General features: G+C 41.1%; 1 pseudogene; it reads right to left on the bottom strand.

Moving 5' to 3' along the window:
* Positions 1-1,839: 1,839 nt before the first annotated feature.
* LOC116466346 (uncharacterized) lies at positions 1,840-2,497 on the bottom strand (annotated as a pseudogene).
* Positions 2,498-12,905: the final 10,408 nt, after the last annotated feature.

The following is a 12,905-nucleotide window of genomic DNA, read 5'->3' as shown; positions in this document are numbered from 1 at the left end:
TCCCAGACGGGGTGGCCGGGCAGAGGCACTCCCCACCTCCCAGACGGGGCGGCCGGGCAGACGGGCTCCTCACTTCCCAGGCAGGGCGGCCGAGCAGAGTCGCTCCTCACATCCCAGACGATGGGCGGCCGGGCAGAGGCACTCCTCACATCCCAGACGATGGGCGGCCGGGCAGAGACGTTCGTTCCTCACTTCCTAGACGGGGTGGCGGCTGGGCAGAGGCGCTCCTCACCTCCCAGACGGGGTGGCCGAGCAGAGGAGCTCCTCATAACCCAGACGATGGGCGGCCAGGCAGAGACGCTCCCCACCTCCCAGACAGGGCGGCGGCCAGGCAGAGGCTGCAATCCCAGCACCCTGGGAGGCCAAGGCAGGCGGCTGGGAGGCGGAGGCTGCAGCGAGCCAAGACCACGCCACCGCACTCCAGCCCGGGGAACACCGAGCACCGAATGAGCGAGCCTCAGTCTGCAGTCCCAGCACCTCGGGAGGCCGAGGCGGGCAGAGCACTGGAGGTCAGGATCTGGAGACCAGCCTGGCCGACATGGCGAAACCGCGCCACCAGCCAAAGGAGAAAAACGAGGGAGGGGTGGTGGTGCGCGGCGGCAATCTCAGGCAGCCCACAGGCCAGGGCAGGAGAATCACGGGAGCCGGACGCAGGGAGTCTGCAGCGAGCCGAGTGTACTCCAGCCTGGGCCACAGAGGGAAGAAAGAAAGAAAGAAAAAGGAAGGAAGGAAGCAAGCAAGCTAGCTAGCTAGCTACTGGTCCGCTTTCATGTTCCATCCTGTACACCTGGGCTCTGCCTTCTAGATAGCAGTAACAAAATTAGTGAAAGTACTAAAAGTCTCTGATATGCAGAAATAATGCATAAGCTGTCTTCTCTCTCTCTTGCTCTCTCCGCTTCAGCTGCCAAACAGGGAAGGGCCCCCTGTCCAGTGGACACGTGACCCACGTGACCGTACCTATCATTGGAGATGGCTCACACTCCTTACCTATCATTGGAGATGGCTCACACTCCTTACCCTGCCCCCTTGTCTTGTATCCAGTAAATAACAGCGCAGCCTGGCATTCGGGGCCACTATCAGTCTCTGCGTCTTGGTGGTAGTGGTCCCCCTGGGCCCAGCTGTCTTTTATCTCTGTCTTGTGTCTTTATTTCTACCACCTCTTGTTTTATTTCTACCACCTCTTGTCTCTGCACACGGGGAGAAAAACCCACAGACCTTGTGGGGCTCGTCCCTACAATGTTCCAACTGTATTCAGTACAGTAACATGCTGTATGGCTTTGTAGTTTAGGAGCAACAGGTTATACCATATAGCCTAAGTGTTCAGTCAGCTATACCGTCTAGGTTTGTGTCAGTACACTGTATAATGATGAAATTATTACACAATGAAATTGCCCAACAACGCATTTCTCAGAATGTATCCTTTTTTTTTGAGACCAAGTCTCACTCTGTCGCCCAGGCTGGAGTGCAGTGGCGCAATCTTGGCTCACTGCAACCTCTGCCTCCTGGGTTCAAGCGATTCTCCCGCCTCAGCCTCCCAAGTAGCTGGGACTACAGGCGCACACCACCACGCCCAGCTAATTTTTGCATTTTTAGTATAGACGGGGTTTACACCATGTTGCCCAGGCTGGTCTCAAACCCCTTAGTCTCCCAAAGTGCTGGGATTTCAGGCGTGAACCACCGCACCCGGCCAGAATATATCCTTATTATTAAACTATGCATGACTGTGTACACAATACCTTTATAGGTCAAAAGCAGTCAAATACTGGCCACGAGATACACTTAGTCCAAGTACACAAATAATTGCAGAAGAAGAAAGTGAAACTCCTCTTCCTGTCCCACTCATTCATCACAAAGTATACAGAAATCAGAATAACACCTGCCCTTTGCAATTTCAGACTCCTCTCTTTCTGCCTCTCCAAACCCGTCCCACGTTTGGCGATTCCTTTCCCTTCGACCTCCCCCCATCACGTCGCAGGTTCCTGGTCTACACCCCTTCTGCGTCCCCAACCAGTTTTGAGTCTCACAACCTCTGGTCCCATAACCCCTCTGCACTAAGGAGCACTAAACAAAATTCACGTCCGAACAAAGAGGCCAAAACAGCAACCCAGGATGTTTGCGCCTGCGCACTCTGGGCGCACAATACTCGGGCCTGCAGCCCAGCGCAGGCTTATCTGTGAGAGCAATTAAGATAACTTTCGGAGGGTCCAACCGCCTTCCCAGCTCCGAACTACATCTCCCAGAAGGCTCAGTTGTGCGATTATCTTTCCATGCAGACTTGTCCTCTTTCTGAGGCTGTCCAGCGCCTGGGGGCAGTAGGACGGGAGCGGGAACTAAGCCCATCTCAAACAGGTCGGAGTGGCTTTCTTTGGGGGCCAAGGCCGGAGGCTGAGCCAGGGCTCCATGAGGCCTCTGGGGCGCGAGCAGTTTGACGAGGGGGCGATGCTTTCGGCGGGGCTGACGCTAGGCGCGGACAGGAATTCTGACGATCGGGAGCCATCTTGTCCGGCCTTGATACGTCTCTCAGAAAAACTTAAAAATATTTTGCAGTTTGTTTATTTTGTGTCCCAGAGTTTTCACCATGATTATATAAAATCACCCAATGGTTGAGATAAATTTTGAACCCAAGATATTACTTGAGCCTGAATCTAAAAACCATATTCTCTTTATTAAGCACATTCTTCTCACAACCTAAACATTCAGTGATCAAAAAAGTTTACATGAATTTGGGAACACAAATTACTGGGAGCTTATAAAATGCCAAGTAAAATGTTTTCTTAATGTATCTATTTACCCATCTATCATCTTCAGTTCTAATCCAATGACACAGGACTTTATTCTAGTTTTCTTTCCACATTTGTACTTCCCTTTTTTGACAATGAGAAAACTGGCTCCCTCTTCAAAGCGTGTGTGTGTGTGTGTGTGTGTGTGTGTGTGTGTGTCTGTGAAATCTCCTAGGTGTCCAATCTCTCATTGGCACTGTCACCAATGATGCCCCATCTAGATATGCCTGGCTTCCTCACCGTTATGCTGGGCTCACCTATATGCTGGGCTCTGATATTCCCTGTTCTGCATGGACACCCTTCTGTCTCTGCCCAAGTTTAAACCCCATGCTGAGGGACCCCAGCCTGGAAACCCTCCTTATCCTGTTTGATGATAACCTGAGCTAGGCTGTCTTTCAGCCAAGATGACCTTCTCACCTTACTTGTGCTCTGACACCTCGTTCTGGGTCAGTCCTCACATGGACACCCTTGACACCTCTCTCAAGCTCTGATATTCTGCACAAATAGCCCCTTTAATCCCACCTTGGAACCAAGCCCCTAGGTCATCCTGTCTCCCTGCACCTACACGGATGCTCTTTGGATCCTGTTTGGGATCTCATAGCTCCTAATGGGCTGACACCCTGCATGGATGCCCTTTTTGCACACTCAGGTCCACTTTGCTCCCCACTCTCTGGCATGGACACCTACCTTGCTGAGTTCATCAAATACCCTTGGACTCATTATTCTCAGAAAGGGCAAGGAAGAAGATAGAGGCAAAACCGATTTTTGAAGAGACTTCAAATGGAATAAAGCGGGCTTGATCAGGAGAGACTTTGTTTAAATCAAGGTTTATTATCTTTCTCCCCAGACTAACCCTTTCTTCTTTTTCTATCTGTGGTAGCATTCTCATAATCTTAAACTCTGGTGAAAACAGAAAATGATTGTCAATGAACATCTACTAAATACTGGTTAGAAAATAATTTTTGTGAAAAGTTTTCCAAGCCATGGGAGTTTCTTCCTTATCTTAAGTACCTTGAATCATTTTCTTTGGAGTTGTAAAGGCTTGGGATCATATAATGAAAAAGAAACACTTCTTACTAAAATGTCATAAGAATGCCAACTTCTCCTGTGTCTTTGGCCCCTAGGGTGGGAAGGCAAACTTTCATGTTGTACAAGGATTATATCCTGGCATCACAAATCTGTTTAAACCTTGGAAATCAAACGTACTGATTCCTCTTCCAAAAACTGTCGTTAATTCATTGTTTCATTAGACAGGTCCTGGACTTTGGTTTCTCTTCTGGTAAAGTGAGAACAGTGTCTCCCATTAGCCAAAATAAACAGAGGCGGTGAAATAATAATGTAACACCAAGACATGCTGCACTTCTCGGGTGAAAACTTTTATGTAAGTACCAAGTATTGATTTATTTCTAAAATACCATTATCTTTATTAGAAACACTCCAGAGGGCAAAATACTTTCATTGTTTTGGAAATTAAACAAAAGTACAAGCAAATATTGGCTTAAAATGTAACTAACTGGACCATTTTAAAGATAATAATTCATATCACTGACATTCAAAATAAAATAATCATGTAAAATGAATTTTTTGGTTGTTTGTGATGGGAAAGTACAGAGGCTGGCTTTTTGGTCATGGAGTTTAATAAAGTTAATAGAAATTTGTGGATGTTTGGAGAAAGACAGATTGGCCAAATTACCCCTGGAATACTTTTACTTTGTATTTTATCCCATCTATTTTATTCTCTCTTTCATAAAAGAAAGTATCAGAGCTTTTAAACTTTGAGTTTACGACCCTTAGATTTTATTATGAACTATCAGTTCTGCTCTTAACAAGCCACTTGGTCCAATTCCCTCTATATTTTATTGACTAAATGACTTTGGCTGAATTACATTCAGATAAAGTTGTCAATTGTTGTAGTTGGCCTGAGAGGCCAAATGATCAAATAGAAAGCATAAGGTGTCCCAAGTATTGGGTTCATACACAAGGTCTGCGGAATTTTAGTTATTTTCTTCTTTAGGCCTCAGTTTCACTTGTCAAAGGATAAATATGTTGAAATTTATTCATCTCAGGTTGCCTTGTGTGACACTAAATAAATGCAAAAACAAGTTTTGAAATTCTAGAATGCTATGTGGTGGAAGACACTAATTTTTATATTCAATTTGATATATATTTATATTCTAACATAATCTCCATTTGTTAAGTGAATTTATCTTTACTCCAACATTGACAGTACTTTCCAACTACTTTTCTCTATGCAGTGGAACCACTATTCCTCTAATCACATAGGCTGGAGATTTTATAGAACCATTCTAATTTTCTGTTAATTGTTTCTGATTTCTCCAATTTTTTATCTAGCTTCATTATTTCTTCCTCCATGTTACAGCTCAGCTTTTACTTTTTCACTCAGTCGTCATTGCTATCAATCTATGTTGAATTGTCTTCTTTAGTAATAAGTCAGTAGACAGTGTAGCAGGAAGCATGATCAGCATTCTTCCCACTTGGGAGCCTTACCTCAGAGAAAAGCGCTTAACCACAAAAGAGCCTTTGGTCACATTTTAGCTAAAACTCCTCAGCAGAAAGCAGAATTGGCTTTTATGCCTCATATGCCAAATTCTGTTTTGGTAGAGGTACTTTGGAGGTACCTAAACTTGCACAAAAGCAGAGAATGATATCAAGATGATAGAGGCTACAGACTGTATACAGAAGAAATATAGGAAAGGAATTGTAATTATAGTTGGGGGAGAGGTTCTCCAAAGAACTGAGATTGTCCTGCTCGTAAACAAAGCATAAGATTGGAGTGAATGATATTTGGAAATCTGGCGTAGGAAACAGTCAGCACCTAGGACACTGGTTATCAGAAAGCAGAGCCTCAGCCTGTGGGTGGGAACGTAGATCTTCGGAGAGACTATTAAGAGCCAGTACTGTCTCCACACAAAGGCAAGGAACTGAGTGTAAAAGTTTATAAGGTATTCAGAACCAACTAATTAGAGATGGGAATCTGGTAGTTGAGCCAAATAAGAAGCCAAGTTATCAAAACTGAGGAAAATAAGTAAGTGTCTTAAATGCAAAGTGAATGACGTTGACCTCTACAAATTTGGGTCAAAGCTCATTAAATCCTTTTTATCTGAAGTCAAATTTGTCCTAGGGATTGAGATGTTGCTGAAGCTAATTCAGCTATGGAGAAAGGAGTCCTCAAGACCCTTGGAATGAGGCAAGGTTGGCTGACAGTTGCATTGTCAGGAAAAGAAAACTGGCTTTAAAATCAAGACACATGGATCCTAGGCCATTCTCTTACTACCTTGTGACTATGAGCAAGTAACTGACATTTTTTAGAATTAGTTTTGTCATCTATGAAGTGGTGATAATATTGTCTATGTAATAAGAATATTGTAAGATTTAAATAAAATGATACATAGTTTTGGGGACGACAGTGGGCAATATATTCATTGATATTCTGATTTAAAAAATGACATTTCTACCACGTTCATGAGTAAAGCAAAGAGATTTATAAAACTTTTGAAATTATATGCAAGCCTGGCTGGAGTGCAGTGGCATGATCCTGGCTCACTGCAGGATCACTTGGGTTCAAATGATTCTCCTGCCCCTGCCTCCCAAGTTGCTGGGATTACAGGCATGCACCACCATGCCCAACTAATTTTGTATTTTTAGTAGAGATGGGGTTTCACCATGTTAACCAGGCCAGTCCTGAACTCTTGACCTCAGGTGATCCGCTTCCCTTGGCCTCCCAAAGTGCTGGGATTATGGGTGTGAACCACCACGCCTGGCCAGGAGTCACATTCTAAAACAAAATTAGTGTTGTTAATTGTTTTTGGAGCAAATGTGAATAAATCATCTTTTTGTTCAACAAATATTTCTTGAGTATCTATTACATGCCAGGCACTGCTTTAAGTGTTGGCCATGGAGCTTATGTTATGGTTGGGAGAGATAGGCTCCAATGAACATAATGTAATACATTAAAATGAGTTAACTGTTATGAAAAAAATAAAGCAAGAGAAGTAGAGGGTTGCAATTTTATTTTGTTGAATTGTCTATCTGTATTCCTTTGGATCTCACTGAGTTTCCTTAAGGTTATTATTTTGAACTACTTTTCTGGCATTTTGTTTGTTTCTTTATCATGGGGCCTGTTACTGGAGAATTACCGTGTTCTTTTGGAGGCATCATGTTTCCTGGCTTTTTCATGTTTTATGTGTTTCTAGTTTGATTTCAATGCATCTGGTGAAATAGTCACCTCTTCCAATTTTATGGAGTAGGTTTTGTAGAGAAACACTTATTCATATGTATAGGACTTGGGGATGTCAGTTAGATGGGGTGCATTGCCTCTGGTTCTAGGTAGATGCAATAGTATAGCCTCTACATAAGTTTTTCAGCCATAATTCACACTAATGACATATGGGAGTTTCTCAGTGGCCTGGGCTGCAAGGGCTTGTGGCAGCAGGCATGTGGCTCTGCTGATGAAGGACTCACCAGGTTTCTTAGGACAGGTGCACATGGTGGGTCATCTGACTTGGGGTCTGGATCTCTGGGGTTGCGGTCCTGGGGTTATTCTCTGGCCAGGAGCATGGACGCACAGTTGCTCAGCTGGCCTGAGGGTGTTTTGGTTGTGAGTGGCCTGTGAGGTTGTTTCTCAGACCTGGGATGGGGTGCAGGGTTGCAGATTGCAATTTTAAGTGGAGTAGTTAGGGTAGGCTTCATTGGAAAGGAGATACTTTAAACAAGGATTTGTGGAAGTGAGTGAGTAAGCTGTGTGAATACTTGAGGGAAGAGTGATTCAGGCAGAGGGAATAGCCAATGCAAAGGCCTTTAAAGCAGTGTATTAGTCAGGGTTCTCTAGAGGGACAGAACTAATAAGATAGATGTGTATATGAAGGGGAACTTATAAAGGAGTATTGACACATGATCACAAAGTGAAGTCCCACAATACGCCATCTGCAAGCTGAGGAGCAAGGAAGCCAACCTGAGTCCAAAAGCCTCAAACGTAGGGAGGCTGATAGTGCAGCCTTCAGTCTGTGGCCAAAGGCCTGAGAGCTCCTGGCACTGGTATGGGTCCAAGAGCCCAAAAGCTGAAGAAGTTGGAGTCTGATGTTTGAGGGCAGGAAGCATCCAGCATGGGAGAAGGATGGAGACAAGAAGACTCAGCAAGTCTGCTCTTTCCACCCTTTTCTGCCTGCTTTCTTCTAGCTGTGCTGGCAGCTGATTAGATGGTACCCACCCAGATTGAGGATGGGTCTGCCTCTCCCAGTCCACTGACTCAAATGTTAATCTCCTTTGGCAATACCCTCATAGACACACACAAGATCAATACTTTGCATCCTTCAATCCAATCAAGTTTGACACTCAACATTAGCCATCACAAGAGGGTATAAGAAAACTATAGCCTGTGGGCTGTATCTAGCCTGTCAACTGTTTTTGTCAGTAAAGGTTTATTGTCATACAGCTATGCACATTTGTTTCCCTTTGTGTATGGTTTCTTTTGTGCTAAATCAGCAGAGTTGAATAGTTGCAATAGAAACTCATATTCACAATAGCCAAGATGTGGAAACAACCTAAGTGTCTGTCAAGGATCAATGGATAAAAACAACTGTGGTACATATATAATGGAACATTATTCAACCTTAAAAATACAAAATCCTGCCATCTGTGACCGCATGGATTAACCTGGAGGACATTATGCTAAGTGAAATAAGACAGGAACAGAAAGACAAATGCTACATGATTTCACTTACATGTGGAATCTAAAAAAAAATCAAATTCTTAGAAGCAGAGAGTAGCTGATAGTTACCAGGGGCAGGAGTGGGGTGGGGTTGTGTGTTGTTGGGGAGGTGGGGAAATGAGATGATATCGGTTAAAAGGTACAATGTTTCAGTTATGTAGGATGAATAAATTCTAGAGACCAATGTACAGCATTGGTACTATAGTTAATAATACTGTACAGTATATTTGAAATTTACTAAGAGAGTAGCTCTTCAGTATTCTCACCACAAATGCAAAAAAGGTAAATAGGTGGAGATGGATATGTTAATTAGCTTGACAGTAGTAATTAGTTCACTAAATATATGTATATCAAAACACCATGTTGTACACCTTAAATATGTACAGTTTTTATTAAGTAAAATAAAGATGCTTAACTTTCCAAAATAAAAGGATAAAAGGGAAAGGAGAAAGAAGCTTATGGCCTTCAAGGCCTAAACTATTTACTATCTGAAACACATTACAAAAATATTTGCCAACTGCTGCTCTAGAGGCCAGTGCTGGAGTGGAATGAACAACTAACAAATTCCTACTTTTACTATTTTGTGAGGAAATAACTTTTTTTAAAAAATTATTTATTAATTGGTTCTTATTCTTATGATGATGAAAGCTTTTCAGCTTATTCAGACTATATCTAGAAAAGCACATTATTAATACACAGGTTCATTCTTTAAACAGACAAAATAAGACATTCACCTGTTTTTAATCATCTTTATTTTTTCTAATAGTGACAATTATGCTTTTATTTATTTTTTACATTTTGGTTATTAACAAAAGTTTTTCACGCTCAAAGAACATTAAAAAACAAATGGTGAACAGAGTGTGATAACAGACTATGTCCAACAGGTGGCTGTATTTCTCAAAGTTTCAAAACTAGCCCAATTGCCTGTTGCATGCAAATTTCCATCTCAGTTTTCAGCCACCACACATTAATTCTGTGATTCCAGGATAATTAATTCTATAACAGAGGATTAAACAGTGGGGGTGGAAAGTGATAAGTAATCACATAACCAGAGATTATTTTATTGACTTTATTCAGATCAGTACTTCTATTGCTCATTCGACAGATTCAAAATCAATATTTGACCATGTCTTCAGCCTGGTTAGGCCCTCTGTGATGCCCTCTCAAATTAAATAGGAAGTATACAGAAGAGGTGAGAATTTGTAGTTAAAGATATTGAGTAAAGTCCTGTATGTGCCATGTGGTAGCTGACTGAATTAGGAAGTTATTTAGCCCCTTGCTATGATTTAATCAGTAAAAAGAACTGAATAATAATTCCTACTGTATCACAAGAGGTTTTCTATAGGATTTTGGGAAAACTCTTTATATCAACATGTTTTGTACTAAATATTATTATTACTATTCACTATCCTTTCTTTCTCTCTCAAATGCTTTTCACATTCTATTCTACCAGAAATATCAATGGATAGATCTCATCTTGCTAACTTTGAATGATCTCTAGATGATTGCATTGGCTTAATTGTTTAAAAGATTTGAAGGCATTCTTATTTCCTGAGCCCTGGCATCTGGACATTTGAAGCCATATCATACCAAATTATTTTCCAAGTATTTTCTCCTGAATATTTCTGTACTTCTGTTTGTCTCCTACAATGTTATTGGCCAACAAGGAATCTGGTTTTACTTAAAATTACTATTTACATTTTTTTGTTCAGGTTAGTGTGTCTTTGTCAGATATTCTCTTTTTAATCCTCATAAAATTATGCTATCCTTAGTCCCTTATTTTAATATTCTAAGTTAATGTGCAGAAAATTGAATTCAGCAATTTATATACTATATATAAGACACTGTGCTAAAAGTTTTAGTATATACAATTCTAACCTCAGGAAGATTACAACCAAATGTGAAATATAATGAGAAGAGACAAGCCTCTAAGCTACAAGTCAGAAAAATCTATGATTTTCTACTCACTTTGTTACCAGATATCTACTTCTCATATCACTCTCTCTCTGCAGAAAAATTAAGGAGCAGTTAGTGGACTCGAAAAATGTTGGCAGGCTCTCTATCTACCTCAGATACATACCTGTGCTTCTGGATTTGCCATATCGAGTTATTTTATTTGACCTGGTCTTTACATGACCCTATAGTCATCAGGATAACAACAGATGTTTAAGGTATCTGTGTGGCTATGTGATAATCCTAGTTCTGTTTTGTCTCCTTTTGTTTTATTTTCATTTGTAATTCATAAATAATCATATATATTTATGGGGTACAATGTGATATTTGGATATATGTGTACATTGTGCAATGATTGTATTAAGTTAATTCACGTGTCCATTTTTTTTGGACATTTAAAACCTGTTTTTTAAAAGTCATTTTGAAATACACAATACATTATTATTAACTGTGGTCATCATGCTGTTCAATAGGTCCTAAAACTTATTTCTCCTTACTAAAATTTTGTACCCTTTGACTAACACTTAATCATTCCCCTCCCCTTCCATCACCCCATATCCAGCCTTTGATATCCACCATTTTACTCTCTAGTTTTATAAATTTGGTCTCTTTAGATTTCACATATAAATTAGACCATGTGTATTTGCCTTTCTGTATCAGGCTTATTTCACATAGCATAATGTTCTCTGGGTTTATCCATGTTGTAGCAAATGACAGGATTTCCTCCATTTTTTAAGCTGAATGGCATATCATTGTGTATGTATACCATATTTTCTTTACACATTCATCAATTGAGGGACACTTAGACTGATTGCACGTTTTGGCTATTATGAATAATATTGCAATAAACTTGTGAGTGCACTTCAACATACTGATTTCAGTTCATTGGAATATGTACCCAGAAGTGGGATTGCTGGATAATATGGCAGTTCTATTTTTAGTTTGTTGAGGAGCCTTTATGTTGTTTTTCATAATGGCTGTACTAATTTAAAATCCCACCAGCAGTGTGCACCTGAGTTCCTTTTTCTTCCTTGTCTTTTTGATAATAGCCATTCTAACAGGTGTAAGATCTGACAAACCTAATTCTAAATGCCCTTCTAAATCTAGGAAAGCATGTATGGGAGATAGTAATAATGTCTTCTAAGTCAGTCAAATGCTTTATAATTTAGTCAGTTGAGCTCATATTTTGGTATTGTAGAGAGGACATGAGAAGTAGAGCAGGGCAATATTGGTAAGAAAATACTTGCACTCTATTTGATCCTTTCTTGTAAAACACCATCCATTGCCTAACATTAGATCTTTGCTACTCAACACATCATTAGCACCTTTCCTACAATTGTTGAAGTAATATATCTTTGTTTGAAATGATAAATTTTCTGTACCCTATTGGAGTCACAGCAAAGATGCAAGTTTTTATTCATACGTCTTTCAAAGCACTGGAAATAACCAATTAAAAATTGTCGTATGTTGCTAGAAGTGCCAGTTTGAAAGTGGTGGTGTAGAAGCAAGCTGGCTCCATTTTCCCCCAGAGAAAACAGAAAACAAATATGCAGCACAGAGATTATCACCAGCAATAGACCAGAACTCAAATATGAGGATAAGACATTTCCTATGGCCACAGATAAGTGAAAAACCTCTGAGCAGGTGGTGAGAGAATTGAACTTTCGTATCTGCAATGCTCCTCTTCCCCAATCTGTCCAGCACCAAGTGTATGGAAAATTACCCCCCAACTTATGGTTTCTATACTGGAATAAGTGAGATTGAGGTGAACAATTAGCTTCCCCACCATTTGGGATTCCATGTAGGAGACCTGTCCCTGGCTCAAATCATGGGAAGCATCAGGAGTGCCAGAAGGGAAAAATATCTCTGAGGAGAGCCAAAGACAAAGAGGGGAGGTGGGACTCCCATTGCCAGCCCTGGAAATTCTGATTTGTAACTCAGCCAAAAAAGGTGCCAAATCAGACTGGCTGTTCAGCAGAACTGTCCTGTAGGAGACTTGTTCCACAGGTCCCCTGAACATGAACTCCTAGCCACCTTCCCTTGAATTAGGGAGGTCCCAAAGGCAATACAGGGAAATCCCTTTTGGGACCTCTCTAATTCAAGATGGGTGGCACTCTGTTTCCTAGAACCAAGGCAAACCTAGGCTTAGGGTGTCATCTCATACCAAAAAGGAAGGAGTGACCTAGTGGACATATTTTAAAAACCTAAAGAAGCCAAACAGAGAATATTGGAATAGATAACTAATCTTTCAATGCAAAGACACAAATGTATACCCACAAGAAACAACAGCAAACAGGGAACCATGATCTTCCCAAAGGGACAAAGCAAAGAATCAGTGACTAACTCTAACAAGATGGTGATATGTTAACTCTCTGACCAAGAATTCAAAATAGGAGTTTTAAGGAAACTAAGTGATCTCCAAAATAACAGAAAAACAATTCAGA

This window comes from Hylobates moloch, unplaced genomic scaffold (genome assembly GCF_009828535.3).
Source record: "Hylobates moloch isolate HMO894 unplaced genomic scaffold, HMol_V3 SCAFFOLD_4, whole genome shotgun sequence".
Classification (NCBI taxonomy): domain Eukaryota; kingdom Metazoa; phylum Chordata; class Mammalia; order Primates; family Hylobatidae; genus Hylobates; species Hylobates moloch.
This window is presented reverse-complemented; position numbering and strand designations above follow the sequence as displayed.